Consider the following 20,153-nt stretch of genomic DNA (forward strand, 5'->3'; position numbering starts at 1 on the left):
GAGAGAGAGAGAGAGAGAGAGAGAGAGAGAGAGAGAGAGTTAAGTAAGAGGTGAATGGAGACCGTCAGGGTGTCATAAAGGAAGGAGGAGGAGGAAGGAAGGAGGAGAGGAAGGGAAGGAGGGCGGGAGGACAGGAGGCAGGAAGGGAGGAAACAAAAGGAGGTAAGGAGAGTGCAAAGGAAGAAAAAAAATACACAAAGCAGCTGCAAGGAGGGAGGAAGCGAGGGAACAGGAGGGAGAGAAGGAGGGTAGGAGGGAGGAAGCGAGGGAACAGGAGGGAGAGAAGGAGGGTAGGAGGGAGGAAGGACTGTAGCACCTGGAGAGAAGGAGAGAAGGAAGGGAAGAAGGGAGGAAACAAATGGCTGAAGAAAACGAAGGAGGAAGGATTTTACATAGCAGCTGGAAGGAAGGAAAAGGGAAAGGAGGAATGGAGAAAAAAAGAAGGAGGGAGGGAGTACAAGAAAGAGGAATCATAGCAGCTGAAGAGAGGGAGGGAAGGAGGGAACAAGAGGAGGGAGGAAATACAAGGAAGGGAAGGAGAAATGGAGAAAACAAGAAGAAAGAGAAAGGAAGTATAAGGAGGAGGAATTTTAGCAGCTGGAGGGAAGAGGGAGGGAGGATAGGATAGGGAGGAAGGGAGGGAACAACAGGAGGAAGTACAAGGAAGAAGGAATGTACAAAGAGGGAAGGAGAAATGGAGAAAACAAGAAGAAAGAGAAAGGAAGTACAATGAGGAGGAATTTTAGCAGCTGGAGGGAGGAGAGAGGGAGAACAGAATGGAGGAAAGGAGGGAACAACAGGAGGGAGGAAGGGAGTACCCAGGAGGGGTTGTAGCACCGGGTTCCAAGGCAACAAGGAGACTGAAGGCACAGGTTTGGCGCCCCACCTGCATAACGACACCAGGTAAACAACTCTCTCTCTCTCTCTCTCTCTCTCTCTCTCTCTCTCTCTCTCTCTGCGTGGGTGTCACTGGTTCTCTTATCTCCGTGTTCCTCTTTAAAGGATTAAGAGGAGGAGGAGGAGGAGGAGGAGGAGGAGGAAGACAAGTCATGAGAGAGGAGGCGTGGGTGAAATGGCCATACAAAGACGACACCTCCTCCTCCTCCTCCTCCTCCTCCTCCTCCTCTTCTTCTTCCCCTCCTTTTATGGTAGAGAGGCAAGTGGACGTGAGGACAGACGAGGTGAGCGACCGACCCCAGCTGACGGTACGGCAACAACCTGTGACATGACGCTTGAGAAACTGTCCTCCTACTCCTCCTCCTCCTCCTCCTCCTCCTCTTGTATCTTCGTCCTCCTCTTCTTCCTTCTCCGTCTTCGTCTTTGTTCTTGTCCTCGTCTTTCCCCATTTTCGTTCGCTTCTCTTTTTTTTGTCTTCGTCGTTGAAATTTCCCTCCTCCCCCCTCCTCCTCCTCCACCTGTATCTTCATCCTCCTCTTCTTCCTTCTTCGTCTTCGTCTGCGCTCTTGTCCTCGTCTTTCCCCATTTTTGTTCTTTCTTCTCGTTTTTTTTTTGTCTTCTTCCTCCTCCTCCTCCTCCTCGTCTTGTATCTTCGCCCTCCTCCTCTTCCTTCTTCGTCTCCGTTCTCGTTCTCATCTTTCCCCATTTTCGTTCTCTTCCTTCTGTTTTTTTTTCTTTTTTTGTCTTCGTCGTTGAAATTTCCCTCCTCCTCCTCCTCCTCCTCCTGCTCCTCCCCTTCTCTACTTTCTTCCATCTTTCCTCCTCATCCTCATCTTTCTCCTCCTCATCGTTTTCTCTTACAACATTATTTTCTCTTCTTAGTCTTCCCTCACCTGCTCGTTCTCCTCCATTTTCTCTCTCTCTCCGATTTCTCTCCATCCACACCATCTTCTCTTCCTGTTTTCTCTCTTCCTTCTTTGTTACCTATCCGTTGCATAATCGGAGAACACACTCAATGACCTATTACTAAAAAAGGAAAAAGAGAAATTGGTATGGACGAGGCGCCAATGGAAAGTATTACCAACCACAACATCATCGTCACCACCAGACACCCTCACCACATCCACCACCACCACCACCACCATACCAAACTTTCACACCCATCACCATTATCACCATTCAAACCCCTCACCATCACCACCACCACTGCTAACACCACAAAAACACCATCGTCAAACCCCCCCACCACCATTACTGTCACCACTATCATTCAAACCCCTCACCACCACTACTAACACCATATCATCACCACCATCACCACCACTAGACACCCTCACCACATCCCCCATCACCACCATACCAAACTTTCACATCCATCACCACCACCACCACTACTAACACCATATCATCATAATCATCACCACCACTAGACACCCTCACCACATCCCCCATCACCACCAAACCAAACTTTCACACACATCACCACCACCCTCATGCAATACCCTCACCACCACCCTCACCACCACCAGGGCAGCCGCGTAGCATAACCAGTTCATGGAGTCACAACAACACGTGGCGGTGGTGGTGGTGGTGGTGGCGGTAATGGGGACGCCCTCCAAACGTCCTTCAAAGGTTACTCTTCAGCCATGAGTCTCGATACCGCTTTCTAATGGCGGGCCGAGGGGAGAAAGCCGCGCCGAGGGAGGCAGAGGTGACCGTGGCCGAAGCGCTGCACTGTTACTTCCCGTCTGTCGCAACAACCAACAGCCCTCCTCCCTCCCACCCCCCCGTTCGGCGTTCCTATATATACGACAATGAGCCGATTTCACAGTCCAACACAGTGTCTTCGTACCAGCCCGAACCAAACTATAGAATCCCATACAATCCAAAATGGTGAGGTCTTCAATGCCACACTAAATACACAAGACTTTTCCCGTATAGTTTCATCAAATTTGTGAACTTAAATATAAACACCAGACACTATACAAGGAAATTTCGAAGGCTTTGGTACTAGTTTGGGAGCTTACTAACCCATCATGGGGAACTGTGAAACTGGCCCTATGACTCCAACCTTATACGATAGTCAGATCAGCTTAACTAACATTCATTTATTCTTTCCACGAAGACTCCTAAAACGAATCTCAAATCAGCTAGTTAACGTTGATTTTTTCTCTCCCTTCGTGTAGAATATGTTAAGTACAGATGACTAGTTTAATGGAATGTCGGTGATTGCTTTCAGGTAGGAACCAATAAATGCAATGATCTGATTAGTACGATGATCCGGTAACGCCCCCCTCCCCTCCCCCCCGGTCCCCAGCTCTCCCCGGGGGCATTGAAAGCAGCTGCAGGAAGTGACGGGGGAGGAATAATACACAAGATTCTTAAAAAAAAAAAAAAACAGAGAAGGAACACGTGCGGAGAAAGGAGGAATGAATGCAATAGTGATGAAATTGCAGAGTAAGATTATGAGAGGAAAGTTACGAGGGAAAGTACGGAGTTAGGTGAGGCTGCGGTGCTAAAGTAGGCCTCTCGTAATGTGTGTTTTCGTGTGTGTGTGTTTTCGTGTGTGTGTGTGTGTGTGTGTGTGTGTGTGTGTGTGTGTGTGTGTGTGTTTTGTGTGTGTGTGTCACTGTATCAATGTCATTTTTCACCCAAACACACACACACACACACACACACACACACACACAGGTTTTGATAGATGATGCAAAGGACCATAAGACCACGACCGCTGTATGAGAGAGAGAGAGAGAGAGAGAGAGAGAGAGAGAGAGAGAGAGAGAGAGAGAGAGAGAGAGAGAGAGAGAGAGAGAGAGAGAGAGAGAGAGAGAGAGAGAGAGAGAGAGAGAGAGAGAGAGAGAGAGAGAGAGAGAGAGAGAGAGAGAGAGAGAGAGAGAGAGTGTGTGTGTGTGTGTGTGTGTGTGTGTGTGTGTGTGTGTGTGTGTGTGTGTGTGTGTGCACACAGTATTATAGAAACGCTCACTCGCATGATTTCTAAAGCAAAGTTCCTCCTCCTGACACGTGGCCTCTGAAGCGCGTATGTTCGTGTGTACGTATGTATGTGTGTGTGTGCGTGTGTGTGTGCGTGTGTGTGTGTGTGTGTGTGTGTGTGTGAAAGACATACATAGACAGAAATATAATGATAGGTAGAGAGAAAAAAAAAGAGAAAAACCAGTCCAGTTCAGGTATTAGTAAAAGCTAAAGTGATCGTTCTTAGTTAGGTCACTCCAAGCCCAACTCAACCTTCCTAAGCACCTCAGCGATCCGTGATTTGCTGGGCTGAACGCACGACGAACCCGAGACAGACGATGAACTCAAGCATTACCGATCAGCAGGAAACTTACGAAGGCGAACACTCAACGACAGAGATAACGAATTCGACGCTTAAGCTCGGAAAATCGCTTGAGAGATTAAAGGAGGAATGTATTTTTTGTATCGGTAAATTCCACAACAAAGACATGCTGGGTGATGTTTCTTCCTCTGCCTGTTTGCTATGTGTGCGTGAGTGTGTATTTTTTTTACAACAAAGGAGACAGCTCAAGGGCACAAAAAAAGGAAACAATAATGAAAAAAAGCCCGCTACTCACTGCTCCTAAAAAAAAAAAAAAAAAGAATCAAAAGAGGTCGCCGAAAGAGAGGTCAATTTCGGGAGGAGAGGTATCCTGAGATGTATGTGTCTGGTTGTTGTTGTTGTTCTCTCTCTCTCTCTCTCTCTCTCTCTCTCTCTCTCTCTCTCTCTCTCTCTCTCTCTCTCTCTCTCTCTCTCTCTCTCTCTCTCTCTCTCTCTCTCTCTCACACACACACACACACACACACAGCCATCAGGGGACACACGTGCTCGAGTACGCCAAAAACGTCGCATCATAGCTACAGGTCCCCCCCCCCCCCCTACCGGCCATGCCTCTCACCTCTCCTCTCACCCTCTTCTATTCACCATCTTTCATCCCTCCCTATTCCTCATTCCCTCTCTTCCCCCTTACCACCCCTTCAGCTAATGGCACCCCTCTCTCTGCCATGCCTCCCACCTTTCCTCCACCTCTCTCTAATCACAGACTTTCCTTCCTGATTCCCTCCTTCTCCTCCCTCTCCCCCCAGTCTCTCCCTCCCGCTCTCCCTTTCTCGCTCTCTCCCCCAGCATGCAAGGCGACGCAGCAGAATCCGAGTTCACTGAAGCATAACCGGGTAACACCTCATGAAAGTGAAAGAAACAGCACAAACAGACACAAGAGATACATTTTGCCACACACGCCCTCGCCCCTGCTAAGTGTGAATGTGGCTGCATATGTGTCCGAGCATGCGTGTACCCTCACCTCCATTCACTTGTTTTCGTGGCTTCCTTATGTGTTTTTTCTCTCCACCTCCACCTTACACACACACATGCACCCTCCCTCTCCCCCCCATCCCCCCTCAAGGCAATAACTCGTCACCGTCAGGCTTCCCTCAATAGCCAGCGATCTATTTATTCTCGCCTCGACACCTCAGCCACGACAATAACCAAAGGAACAAAAAACACTCATATTTCATTCGGCAGGGGAAGACTCGTGTTGGGGTGACCTTCCCGGCGTGACCCCCAACGTCACTCCCACAGCTGTGCACGGGCGGAGGGGACGGGGCCGCGGAGGGAGAAGGAGGGGAAGCAACGGCAGGAGGAGGAAGAGGAGGTGGTAGGTGAAGGGGGGGCCAGAGGGGGGCATGGTGGGGGGGGGCACAGCTGCGTGGCGGAGCGGGCGTAGCAACAACACCGAGCCAGAGTTTGCTGCGACGAGAAATCTCTCCTCCTCGATGGGCTCACGCGGAGGAAAGTGGATCAGAGGAACGCGTGGAGGTGACGGGGTCTGCACGTGGGCAATGGGGACACTAGGGAACGACGGGATTGGGTTGCGGTTATGACGGGAACGGTTCGGAAATGGGTTTGCAATGATGAAAGCAGATTGAGGTTAATGGAGAGGGAAGTGGATCAGAGTGCCGCGCGGAGGTGATGAAAACACTTGGGAATGACAGAAATGGGTTGGGATTATGACAAGACCAGTTTGGGAGTGACGGCAAAGGGTTGGGACTATGACGGGAACACTTGGCAATGATTGTATTGGGTTGGAATGGTGACGGAAAGTTTGGAGACAGGAATGGGTTGGGGTTGCGACGGGAAAACTTGGGAATAACGGGAATGGGCTGGGGCTGTGACGGGAACGGTGGGAATTACTGATAAAGGTTCCGAGGTTGTACAAATAGGTTGGGGAAAATGGAAGCAGAGCAGGGTTGAGGGGAATAGCTTAGGATTGACGGGAACACCATGACGTCGAAGAGAATTGTTGGAGGTTGACGGAAATTACTATAAACTGGAATAGAAGTAGTTGAGAGGTTTGGGACTCAATAGGATATCATAATTTCTTTTTTTCTTTTATAGTAAAGGGGGGAACTCAAGGGGGAAAAAAACGCCTGCTGGAAGTAGATAAGAAAAAGCAGATAGCGTGGATAAGTGTGTATATAAGACGATAAAGAAAGAAAAAAACATGGAAGGTGAATAAGTATGGATGGATGAACTTTGTGATTTACTCTCACTGAAGTTACGGATGTGGATGAATATTATAAAAGCAGAAATTCACTCTATTAACGTATTCCTTTGATATATATAAAAAAAAATATAAAAAAATCCGCATTCCGTGTGTGTGTGTGTGTGTGTGTGTTTGAGAGAGAGAGAGAGAGAGAGAGAGAGAGAGAGAGAGAGAGAGAGAGAGAGAGAGAGAGAGAGAGAGAGAGATCAACAACAAAACAGTTATATCTATAGGTTTCTGCGTATCAGCATAACTTCTTTCTTCTCTTTATCTTCTCTCTCTAACACCTTCTCTTCTCGCCGAATGTCTCTTTCCTTATATTCTTCTCTCTCCTTCAACTCCCTTCCCTTTTCTTCCTCTCCCCTACACCTCTCTTTCTCTTTCTCTCTTCATCTACTCTCCCTTTCCTTCTCACCGTTTCACTTCAACTCTCTCTCTCTCTCTCGTTGGTTTATATCTCAACTTCATTTAATATCTTCCTTCCTTTCACTTTCAATGTCTTAGCTTTCATATTTTGAGAGAGAGAGAGAGAGAGAGAGAGAGAGAGAGAGAGAGAGAGAGAGAGAGAGAGAGAGAGAGAGAGAGAGAGAGAGAGAGAGAGAGAGAGAGAGAGAGAGAGAGAGAGAGAGAGAGAGAGAGAGAGAGAGAGAGAGAGAGAGTGTACAGGATTGGGTCTGGTGATGGGTGACAGGATCGGCGGGTGACCTCCAGTCCTTCCTTAACCGACTCCTGCTCATCCGATGTAAGGAGGTTCGCGGGAGACCTTTCTCGGCCCCTTAAGAGGAAATCCTGAAAGTGGTCGACGGGAGAGCAAATACTAAAGGTCTTTTGGCGAAGCTTCTACGGATTTTTTTTTTTCCTCTCTTTACTAACATCTTCGCCTCCTCTGGCCATTCCTTTGTTAACGTTCCTTCTCTCTGGTCATATTTCGTTCTTAATTTGTCATCATTTATCAACGTGAGCACAAATATATGACGCCTTTTGGCCACGTTTCTGTGGATTATCATTTTGTTTTCTTTTCTAACAATTTCCGTCGTCTCCAATCTTCTCTGGCCATCATTTCTTTGCTAACGTTCCTTCTTGCTAGCCCTATTTCTTTCTTATTTGCCATTTCTCGACGGGAGGATAAATATTTAACGTCCTTTAGCCACGGTTCAACGGATTAACATGTTTTTTTTTCCCTTCTAACATCTTCCGTCGTCCCTCACTTACTAACGTTGCTTCTACCTAGTCTTCTTAAGTGTCATATATCTGAAGATGTGTCCTACTTAACTATACCTTGGTCTTGATTTTTTCTTTTACGAACTTGATATAAAAAAAATAGCCGGACGTCACTAGGAGCTCTCATAAACATTCGTCAGCCTCTTACGTAACGCTTAACAAGACTTTCGACGGATCTTCTTAAATGGAGCAGAGAAAACTTTGTAGCCTTGGACGGGAAGCCTTGGACTGGTGGGTGACTTTGGCTTGGCTCGATACACACTCCCGAGATGGCTGGTGCTTCTATTCTGGTATTGTTGTTAGAATATTCACATCATCATCATAATCATCATCATCATCATCATCGTTTAACATCCATTTATTCCCTATGGTGGGGTTGGACGGGATATGAGCCTCCTCCACTGTTGCCGGTCCATAGCCATTTCTTCCGTGATGTTCAGCCTCATCATGTTGTTAGAATGTTCACAATGCTTTTTAACTTATTCTAGACGTATGATTCTAATTGACCCGGATATATTAGGCGCCACATGACCACTGTAGATGCGGCGCCATGAATATATCGCTCAATCAATCAATCAATTAATTAATCAGTCTCTTCTGGTACTGGAATGATTCTCTTCCCAACACAACAAATTATCGAAAGGTCACTTAAAATTAGGAGCAAGGAAGTGTGTCTCCTCTCTTGGTATGGATGAGAGTGAGCGTTTTGAGTCATTTGCGTAACTCACTCTCTCTTCTCTAACACAACCATCGACCTTTACAATATTCAAAGGTCTTGGGCGTCGCTGTCCAGTCTCCCATACCTCCACAAACACACCTCGCACATTCACACATACGACGGTGTTTGGACAATGGAACGTCGACACACACTTTTGGATCTCGTCAGTTTTCTATTCTGTTTTGCCCAGTTGATATTTCAGGTGCCAAGAGTTTTTGATATATGAAGATACTGTGTGATACTTGAAGCTTTGTACCTGAGTTGGAATCTTTTGTTTTCATTCATGGTTACGATACTTCCCCACTTGCTGTTCGTTTCCTGTTCTTGCTCCCAGAAATGCGGTTCCTAATAAAGAGCAGATGAATGCATTTGTCTCAACACTCTCATCCCACCCTTATTTATAAAAGGTTTGTATCTGAATCTGAATCTTATCTGTTTTCATTTAGGTTTACGATGCCTCAACACCAGCTGCCTATCTCCTTGTTTTCAGATACAAGATGGATGCCTTCAGTCCACCCACCTCATCTCACCCTCACACAGTTTGTTTATAAAAGGTTTGTATCTGAATCTGAATCTTATCTGTTTACATTTAGGTTTACGATGCCTCAACACCAGCTGCCTATCTCCTTGTTTTCAAATACCAGATGGTTGCCTTCAGTCCACCCACCTCATCTCACCCTCACACAGTTTGTTTATAAAAGGTTTGTATCTGAATCTGAATCTTATCTGTTTACATTTAGGTTTACGATGCCTCAACACCAGCTGCCTATCTCCTTGTTTTCAGATACTAGATGGATGCCTTCAGTCCACCCACCTCATCTCACCCTCACACGCCTCCTCCTGCGCCAAATAAGCTCCGGAGACTTCCACGTGTTCCTCTCACTTTCTCGTTCATGAGGCGCAAAACACGATCACGCCATCGCCCTCCATCTCAACAGCGGTAAATAATGCGACGCACCAGCTCGGTTTTTGTCTGTTTTGAAATTTGTCTTCCACCTTCCAGGAACACGAACCCTTTGAAGGCAGGTGTTTCAAAGGGAAGTCCTCAATAAAGCTCCGACGTGGTATTTGGGACTCTTACTTTATTGCTCACAGACTGCCACTTGCCGGGATGCTTTTTATTTCATTTTATTTTCATTAGAGTTTATCCCTGAGTCACCCAACCCCCCAGACTACCACCCCCCTCCTCACCCCCCTCCCTCAACCAGATTATAGAGGACGAAAAAGTATATGAAAAAGTAGTGGAGGAACGGGAAGAAAACAGATGAGTCAGGTTCGATTCCCGGGAAAAAAAAAAAAAAAAAAAACGGCACTGTAAACTTTAGGCGAGGGCTCGGCAGGAACACCGTCATCTCCGTGCTTCTCGAGGACTCCCGCATACCTGACGTTAATAAGCTTACCTTTTGGGGCGAACACACACACACACACACACACACACACACACACACACACACACACACACACGTGGAGATGTCTGGGATTGGTTGGAAGGTACTTTAGAAATATGATACGAGACGAAGCGGTTATGGTACGCTGTGATCTGACACGACGGCATCTCTCTCTCTCTCTCTCTCTCTCTCTCTCTCTCTCTCTCTCTCTCTCTCTCTCTCTCTCTCTCTCTCTCTCTCTCTCTCTCTCTCTCTCTCCCCTTCCCCTTTTTATCTGCCTATCTTTTCCTAAGGCTATGGAGTACAAAGCAAAGGAAGGGAGGCGAGGAGAGGGAGAGGGAAGCGTTGCAGCGTCAAAGAATTAATAAAAAAAAGGGAAATAAAAAAACCTCAAGTCAAAACTCTCCATTGCCTTCCTGTGACCCAAAGAGGCGGCGAAGGTGACGGCTCTCCAAAGACGTCTGTTTGCACGGGTACTAAAAATGACCCACGTGAAGAGGAGGCGAAGAAAGAAGTGTATGAGGAGGAGGAGGAGGAGGAGGAGGAGGAGGAGGAGGAGGAGGAGGAGGAGGAGGAGAAAAGACGTATGAGAAAGAGTACATACAAGAGGAGGAGGAGAAGGTCGAAAAGGTGAAGGAGGAGGAGGAGGAGGAGGAGGAGGAGGAGGAGGTGATGCCAAAGGTACGATGCAGATTAACGGTGGGCGGGTAATTAACGGGAAGGAGAGGACGTAGTGGTGGTGGTCATCATAGTGGTGGTGGTGGTGGTCATCATAGTGGTGGTGGTGGTGGTGGTGGGGGTGGTCATGATGGTGGTGGTGGTGATGATGATGGTGGTGGTGGTGGTGGTCATGAATACAAGTGTTCTTTAACTTCACTACTTATTCATTTTTTTTTTCTGTCTAGTAAAAGAACGAGGAGAAAGAAGAAGAAGAAGAAGAAGAAGAAGAAGAAGAAGAAGAAGAAGAAGAAGAAGAAGAAGAAGAAAAAGAAGAAGAAGAAGAAGAAGAAGGAAGAGGAAGGTAAGTGAAACAGAAAAGTCGTAGGAGTGTAGACAGAATGAGATGGACACGAAGTAGGCAAGAGAGATGTGAATACGAGGAAGGAGGAGGAAGATTCGAAGAAGAGAAGGAGGAGGAGCGAGAGTGAAAACAGGAGCAGGAGGAGCAGAAGCAGAAGGATTAGGAGAAGGAGGAGGGGGAGGAGGAGGTTGGGAGCTTTGACCCCGGGCAACAGAAGAGACAGGAAGGGAGGTTAGAATTGGGATCAGGATGAGATTGCGTGTTCAAGGTCGGTGCTGAGGACTCGGGAAGCAATGAACTCAGGGGAAGGGGGGCGGGGGAGGGAAACAGGGGGAGGAGTGATGAGAGAGGGGAGGCGGGGGAAGTGTGGGGGAGCCTCGAGTCAAGGGGTGAAGGGAGCGGGGAGGGAGAGTGTGATGCCAAGGTGAAGGGGCGGAAGATGTGTGGGTGAAGGAGAGGATGAAGGAAGGAGTGGATGGAAGGGGTGGAAGGAAAAGCGAAGGGGAGGAAAGGAGGAATCAAGATAGAAGGTAGGGAAGAAAGACATAAAGAAAGAATGAGAGAAAGAAAAGACGAAGGCATAATGAAAAAGAACGAAAACTAAACACAGGTTAAGAATAGAAGCTTAAAACGTAGCAAGAAAATATACAAAACTAAAGAAAAAAAGAGTAAGTGGTAAAAACAGAAACCGGGGCGTAGTAAAAGAGATTAAATAAAAGTAGTAAATCGTAGTAAAAGAGACGAAGTAAGCAAATGACACATGAAATCGACCTCTCTTCTGGCCTTTCGTTCTTTCCTCTTTTGTCGAAGCAACTTATAGCGGGCTTTTTTGTTACTGGTGTTTTTGTTTTTTGCCCTTGACCTTCCTCCCTTGCTGTTCAAAAATGGAAACAAGTGAACAAGAAGTGTCCTGCCCTGATAAGTCGGCCGTAAGATATGCCCGAACAAGCCAGACACCGATATAAGCCGCCACACCAAGGGATGAACGTCTCCCTCACGGAATCCGCCACGCCTGACTCCCAAGCCAAGCGGAGAAGCACAAAAGCAGCCGTGTAACTCTCCCTCAAGTTATCCTTGGCCGGCTCAAGTTTATGATAATGGTGTGATAATTCTTCTGCTCCTCCTCTTCTTCTTCTTCTTCTTCTTCTTCTTCTGCTGCTGCTCCTCCTCCTCCTCCTCCTCCTCCTCCTCCTCCTCCTCCTCCAGAAATAGCAACCACACGGGTCCAGAAATAGCAACCACACATACTACATGGGTGGCGAGCCACTACAGGGAGTACAAGAGGAGAGAGACCTCGGGTCACTTTCAACAGTGACCTGAAACCCACAAATTACTTCAAGTCCGCCTGCAAGAAAGTTAACACTATGCTCGGGTTCAACGCGAGGAACTTCGAATACAAGACGCCGGGAGTTATGTTATCCTTATATAACTCGCTGGTAAGACCCCACCTGGAATACGCCGTGCAATTCTGGTCTCCTAATTACAAGAAAGACATTGAACTACTCGAGAGAGTACAGCGACGCGCTACGAAAATGAGAACGCAACCTTAAGAAGAAAGACTCAAGCGACTCAACTCTTCAAGTTGGAAAAGAGACGACTGCGGGGAGACTGATACAAGTCTTGAAGTACCTGAACAAGTTCAGCAATGTTGATCACTCCAAACTCTTCACGCTACGAACTAACCCGCGGACAAGAAACAACGGTAAAACAATTCAAGCCAAGCGATGCTTTACGGATATCGGCAGGAGTTATTTTTCGAACAGAGTCGTCCGCCACTGGAACAACCTTCCTGCAGGAGTGGTTAGTGCGGAAACAATCAACTCCTTTAAACGCACTGACCGTCACTTTGCTGCGTCGGGAGTGAACTAAACGTACCCACGAGTACGTACAGAAGTGCTTCAATCCTTCCCGCAAGCCACTCCTGTGGCTGACGGATTGATTAAATCACTGAAAACAGGCAGCCTCGCAATGAGCCTTAAGGCTTCCTGCTGCTTGCTCATCCATGTTTCCCATGTTTCCTCCTCCTCCTCCTCCTCCTCCTCCTCCTCTTGAGCATGAGGGCAAGGTAATATATATGGTGTAGCAGTTCATAATAATAATAATGTTTTGCATGCGTGTGATTTCCTGTTTGTTCCTTCACCTTGTCGTGTTCGTGGTCGTAGTCTTCGTCATTCATGTAATTGTCTTCTCTTTCTCGCTCTTTAAAAAAAAAAAATTAGACTCCTTAGCAGCTTCATTATTATTGTTTTTAGATTATGATGCTTTTCGTGTTACTCCATCGCCTGTTCATGGTCATCGTCGTCGTTATTCAAGTTATTATTTCTTCTTAATCGCTCTATAATAAAAGGATATATATACAGTTTTTTTTTAATGTTTGCGATTGTGATGTTTTTGTGCTTCTCCACCTCCTGCTTGTCGTGTTCGTGCTCGTCGTCATCCTCATCATCAGTCAAGTAATTATCTCCTCCTCATCGCTCTTTAAAAGAAGGATACATATACTCCTTAGCCTTTTTTTTTTTTTTTTTTTTTTTAGCAGGGACGTTTTTGTGGTTCTTCATCTCCTGTTTGCCTCAACGTTATGGTCGTCGTCAACGTCTATCTGCCGCCGTCCACACCGCCGCCCAGAGACAAGCACTGCTCTGTATTCCTCTGCGTAGGTAACCCACCGCTCAGGGCTGGGCGGCGCGGCATGTGAAGCAGACAAACGCCTCGAGGTCCGCTGGATATGGCGCAGCGACGCATTGAAATCTCCCGCCGCAGTGACTAAAGAGAGGACAGGACGCGACTCGCTGCCCGCCGCCTGACATCACTAACCTGCGACAGGCGGACACAGGCACGCACACGGCGAGCGGCGGCGGCGGGGTAGCGGCGCCTCACCACCTGCCGCAGTGAGTGAGTCTTCAGCAGCGCCAGTTCCTCGATCTCGGCTCTCACGTCCTGCCACAGAAGCACCAAACAGGAAATCCTTGCCTTTGTAGTTGGGCACCGTCAGGAGTTGTCAGGGTGTGTATGAGGTCATGGCAAGGGTGACGCACTCCCTATGGCCTCGGGATTTGGGGAGGTGGGGACCCTGGTAGGGAAGGGGGGGGGAGTTTCACGCGGGAGTCTGTCATTATTGCATTGTTGGCGCCTTAGGGAGAAGGAGCCCAGCGACGCCTCCTCCTCCCCCCTCTCCTCTTCCTTCCCTCCCGCCCTGCATGCTGTCGGCTAAGGACTCCTGAAGCCCCTGGCACGAATCCTTAACAAGTGTGTGTGTGTGTGTGTGAGAGAGAGAGAGAGAGAGAGAGAGAGAGAGAGAGAGAGAGAGAGAGAGAGAGAGAGAGAATGAACCCACCGAGGTCCACCGCAAAAATAGTCCGAAAATCAAAACTGCAGCGGATGTGGGTGACTACTGCGGCGGTGTTGTGGTGGTGGCGGCGGCGGCGGCGGTGGTGGCGGTGGTGTGTTGCCCGTGGCCCAGGAAGCGACGACGCGAATCTTCCCTGTCCCCCCCCTACCCCTACGATCTCCTCTCTCCCTCACCCCACCATCCCCCCCTCCCTATCGCCACACAGAAGCACGCATACACGCACGCACACACATATTTGGGGACACGCCTCGGGGCATTCGGAGTCCGTTTGGGTTCAGTGGTCCGATCCGCGTGTTGTGGCTTCGTTTGTGTAGTTTCGTGAACCACTGCCCTCCTCGGCCTGCTAATCAAGAGGGGAGGGGGGTGGAGGGAAGGGGTGCAGGTGAGGGGGGGGAGAGGACACGTGGCAAGGGCGTTAGTGTGTTTAGGATGTGGTGGAGTAGGGCAGGAGGGGAAATGGGGAGAAGGAGGAGATGAGAGATGGGGCACTGAAGGGGAGATGGGGGGAGGGGGAGGTGAGAGGAGGGGCACGGGATGAGAGGAGGAGGGGGAGGGAGGGGGGAGAGAGAGGGGAGGGAAGGGGAGAGAGAGGGGAGGAAGAACATGCTGGGGTAGGGCAGTGAATGGGGCGCAGGTTGCGGTAGGCGGAGATAATGGGCGGAGGCTGCATCTGACACACCTCCCGATGCTCCATAACAAAGGCGAGAAATGGAGTTAGAATAGAAGCGATCAAAGCCTACTCTCGACCCTCTCTTGTGGGGGATAATCGCTTTTGTTACTTAATCGATTGGCCGAATGCAGGGAAGAGATTCGTGTGGTGGTTGTTGTTTTTATGCTAAGGAGAGTAACACGAAGGGAAAACAGATCAGTAGGCCTCTATAATGTAAGGAAATATAAGAGTTGGGGTGCGGACGATCAAACTCTCTCCTCGATCCTTTTTGTGGAAGATGATCGCTTTTGTTGAGATCACGAGGTCGACGAATACAAGGAACAGATTCGTACGACTTTATGATGCAAGGAAGTATAAGAGTTAGGATACGGACGATCAAACTCTCTCCTCGATCCTTTTTGTGGAAGATGATCGCTTTTGTTGAGACCACGAGGTCGACGAATACAAGGAACAGATTCGTACGACTTTATGATGCTAGGAAGTATAAGAGTTAGGATACGGACGATCAAACCCTCTTCTCGATCCTTTTTGTGGAAGATAATCGCTTTTGTTTGCTACTTGATCGACAAACACGTGGAACAGATTAGTAGGACTGTTTATAGCGCTAAGAAAAAAGACACCAGAAGAAAACAAATGTATAAAAGAGTTAGGATGGACGACCAAACCCTCTTCTCAACCCTTTTCATATAAGATAATCGCCTTCGTGATCGAGAAACACAGAGAACAGATTCGTAGGACTGTTTATGATGCTAAAACAAGTATCACAAGACAACAAACAACGGGAGACAATTACATATATAAAAAAGGCATCTTCGTGCAGAAAAAGCAGAAGCGACATGCAGTTCACTTCTTTACTCAGCAATCGAAACCCTGGTCTCAAAAACTGCAGGTCCTGAGGGTCATCTGAAGTGTCTGTGTCTGTCTGCCGCGAGGTACAATATTTAATTAGAAATCTTGTAGCACACAATGTTCGGAGGTTCTTTTCCATCAAGTCACAGCGAAAGTTCTCCTCTTCCTCCTCGCCGCCTCGCCGCGCCCTGGGGAGGTTCCCACGCGAAGCCACGCAGCGCCAACACACCTGAACCGAATTACCTGCCCGGCGTCATTACCCGTGGCGGAAGGTATGCAAAGGCGACGCGTTTAAACCACATCTTCAGGAAGCGTTAGGGCCAGGGAGCTTTAAGTGTGTGTGTGTGTGAGTGTGTGGGGGGGCAGGAGGGGGGTTGTAAGGTGAGGGGAGGAGGGGTTGTGGGTATGTGTGGGGGGTGTTGTGTATGTGTGGGGGTGGGGGAGATTGTGTGTGTGGGACTGTGGGGGGGTATTTTGTGTGTGTGTGTGTGTGTGTGTGTGTGTGTGTGTGTGTGTGTGTGTGTGTGTGTGTGTGTGTGTGTGTGTGTGTGTGTGTGTGTGTGATTCGTCTATCAAACTGTTTTTACTTTCCGAGAGGACACACATTGGTCGAGGGAGCTCCCATGTCTTAGTCAGCCACTTGGGGTTTCTTCTCCAGGATTATGGCCGCGTCACTGTGAGTATTCAGCTGCTATTTTTGTATTGTTTGCCTTTCGAAATTCGGATGAGTCAGACGCGAAGGACCGTAAGATTCATGTTTATTCAGACTCGTCACTTCAGCTCAAACTGCTGGGCTTAATTAGCAGGACTTAACACATCACACATTTTCAGGAAGCAAGCGTGATAGTGTGCATGTGCCTTTCCTTACTCTTCAAGTCTACGCCAGGTGTTTTCCTCTTGTGCAAAATACACTCACAAAATACACATACACATACAAATACACACACAAAACACACACAAAAATCCCCCCCCCCCCTCCCACACAATCATTCCGACGGCAACAGAAAACAAAAGGAGCTTCAGACACCTCGGAAAAAGCAGAAAAAAAGACACAGACGAAGGGAATTGAAACTTTGTGTATGATGACAGAAAAAAATAACGAAACAGACATAAGAAGCGACATATGCGGAAGAAACTAAGCAAGAGAGATAAGAGGAACTGGTAGACAGGAAGGAAGAATGAAAGGGAGGGAGAGGAATAAAGATAAGTCAGGGGGGAGTAGAATGGAAGTAGAAAGGGAGGGAGAGAGGAGAGATGAGGGATTGGAAGGGGAAGCGGCAGGTGGAGGAGGAGGAGATGGGAGATAGCCCTTTATTAACATTCTCCCCTTGCTGCCCTGAACTAGAAATACCATCTCCCTTCCCTCTCTCCCTCCCTTCTTCCCTCCAGCCCTCCCTACTCCCTTCCCTCAGCCCTAAGTAACTATCTTCTTCCTCCCTCCTTCCCTTCAGCCATACTTACCTATTTCTCCTTCTCTCTCTCCTCCCCTCCCTTCATTCCTCCACCCTCACCTACCTACTTCCTTCCCTCTCTTCCTTTCCTCCTCCCCTCGCTCCCGACTCCTAGTTCTATCTACCCATCTTCTAACCTCCACCCCTTCCTTCATCACAATCTATCTACTTCCCTCCCTTCCTCCTTCTACTTACCTACCTACCTACCTACCTACCAATCTATATACCAACCTGCTTACTTCCTTTCTTCTCATTAATTCTCTTTTCCTCCACTCTCCTTTCCTCCATCCAATCCTTCTCCCTAGTCCTGCCTATACCTACTTCCCTCCATTCACCTTTTCCTCCCTTCCTCACCTCCTCCATCTAATCCCTCATCTAGTCCTGCCTCCCTCACTCTCTTTTCCTTCGCTTCCTTCCTTACGCTTTCTCACTCCCTTACTCATGAGCACTGTTCCACTTCCTCCCTCAGTTGCTTCTTACACTCCTCCTGCTCCTCCTCCTCCAATCCCCCATTCCTCCTTCCTCAATCCAATCCCTCCTTCTCTCTAGTCCTACCTACCTACTTCCCTCCATTCTCCCTTTCCTCCCTCCCTCCCGGTCCAGAGCCTATATTTAGCACTCAACCCACATTCTCGATTATCATAATTACACAGACAGGTGCAACAGCGGAATTACCATACCTATAACCGTCTCTCCCCCCCCACCCTTCGCATGCTCGCCGCCCGTCTAGCCAAACACCAAAACAAGGTCAGGGATGTGGCACTGGCAGGTCAAAAAGGTCAAACTCAAGTAAATTGTGAGTCTGGGGGAATAGGGGGAGGTTGAGGAGGCAGGGGGGGGCTTTCCAGATGACCTCGCGGCTTGATCTCAATTGACGTTGTAGACTTAGGACGTGACTTGAATTCCATGTTGTTGTTGTTGTTGTTGTTGTTGTTGTTGTTGGTGGTGGTGGTGGTGGTGGGGAAGGGGGTGTTGTTGTTGTTGGTGGTGGTGGTGTTGGTACTGGTGGTGGTGGTGGTGGGGAAGGGGGTGTTGTTATTGTTGGTGGTGGTGGGGAAGGGGGTGTTGTTATTGTTGGTGGTGGTGGGGAAGGGGGTGTTGTTGGTGGTGGTGCTGATATTGGTAGTGGTGAAGGCTGTATTGTTGTTATTGATGGTGGTGGTTGCGGTGGTGATGAAGGTGTTGATAGTGGTGGGAGAGGTCGAGCAGGAGGTGAAGGTCGGGGTTGAGCTGAAGGGGGGGGGCTGAACTTGGGGGGGTGAAGGTGGTGATGAAGGTGGTTGCGGTGGTGGTCTAGGAAGAATAGCTGGGTCGAGGTCAAGGTCAAGGGACAAGGAGGTCAAGGTGTGGGTGAAGAAATGAATATAAAAATCACGTTCCTTCTAACTCCCAATTCCCGTCACGATCCTGTATTTCTGACCTGCCCTCGAGGCGCTTGGATACGCGCTGCCAAATGTTTACTTCACCTGACTCGATTTTTATTACTTTCCTTTTTGGTTATTTTTTCGAAGAGCGGCTTTTTCCTTCAACACGTTTCAATCTCTTCTTTGTAATTTCCAGCAATGACTAAGTTTGTCGTTTTTTTTTTTTTTTTAGGGAATACATCGGCCAAACAACCTCTTCCAGTGTGTGTGTGTGTGTGTGTGTGTGTGTGTGTGTGTGTGTGTGTGTGTGTAACCAATCCCACCTTTTCTCTCCCTTCCGTTTTCTTCCCTTTCCTGTCTGTCTCCTACTCTTCCCCTACCTCCCTTTCATCCATTCTCATCTATCCCTCCTTTTCCATTCATTTCCCATCTCTCAATCCCTCGCTATTTCCTATCTCTAGTTATAACCCTTTCCCTATTCCTTCCATTCCCTTCTACTCATCCTCTTTGTCTTATGCTTCCCTAACTTCCTCCTCCCATTCATTTCATTCCTCTCCCCTTGCTCGCCTTCCTCTCTGTCCCTTCTTTCCTTCCTCCTCAAAAGCTTACACACACTTTCCGTCTTTACCTGAGATCGCCCGAGGGATGAATATGATGGACTGTTTCGCGTGATATTGTGGCTCATCGCTCCATTGTGGTTTCTTCGTTCTCACCTGTCTGTCTTTTTTTTCCTTTACCTGAGTTTCTTCACCCGAGTGTTCTTCGTCATTACGTTATTTGCATCTGTTTTAGAGCTTTTGCGTTTCCTCTTCCTCCTTCCTCTTGCTTCTCTCTCTCTCTCTCTCTCTCTCTCTCTCTCTCTCTCTCTCTCTCTCTCTCTCTCTCTCTCTCTCTCTCTCTCTCTCTCTCTCTCTCTCTCTCTTACCATTATTATAATTTTTGCACTGTGTTTCCTTGTTTTAGTTTCTGGCTGTCTTCTTTTCCTCCTCCCTCCTCTCCTCCTCCTCCTCCTCCTCCTCCTCCTCCTCCTCCTCCTCCTCTTTCTCACTCCTCCACTTTTTCACCTTGTTCTTACTCTTGCTTCTTGTTATTTTTTTTTCTCCAATTATTATGAGAGCCCTGAGGTAGATGTGGAGGTAGAGGTGGAGGAAGCAGAGGTATTGGTGATGGGGGAGAAGTAGGGAGGTTGGGGGGAAGGGGCGGGGCGAGGCGGAATGGGCGGGGAGAGAGGAAGGTGGGGAGGGAGGTGGGGGTGGGGGGTGGGTGGGGGGGGCAATATCCTCCAGCTTGGGTTTTCCTTAACCACATCAGCCATCAGGACAAACTCGAGGCCTGCAACTCTGCCACACTGGGCCTGACTGTTTACACTACCATGACTATACTGCCTAACGCCCACTCACGCCCACCGCAGCCCCGCCCATCGCCCACCGCAACCCACCCAGCCGTGCCAAGCCGCCGTTAGCTGAGGCACACCTACCCCACAACCCCCCCCCCCACATAACCACACAAACACCCCGCCCTCCCCTCCACTCATCCAGTCAACCATGCCGCTGTTCACTTGCTGCCCAGGTTGCTTCACACGTCTCCACCGCTCACACAACCAGCTAGCAACGCCACAGCCCACATACAGTAGTCTTGCCCCCTCTTACCTCCACACATCCCCCCCCCACCCT

Source organism: Eriocheir sinensis, chromosome 26 (genome assembly GCF_024679095.1).
Source record: "Eriocheir sinensis breed Jianghai 21 chromosome 26, ASM2467909v1, whole genome shotgun sequence".
Classification (NCBI taxonomy): Eukaryota; Metazoa; Arthropoda; class Malacostraca; order Decapoda; family Varunidae; genus Eriocheir; species Eriocheir sinensis.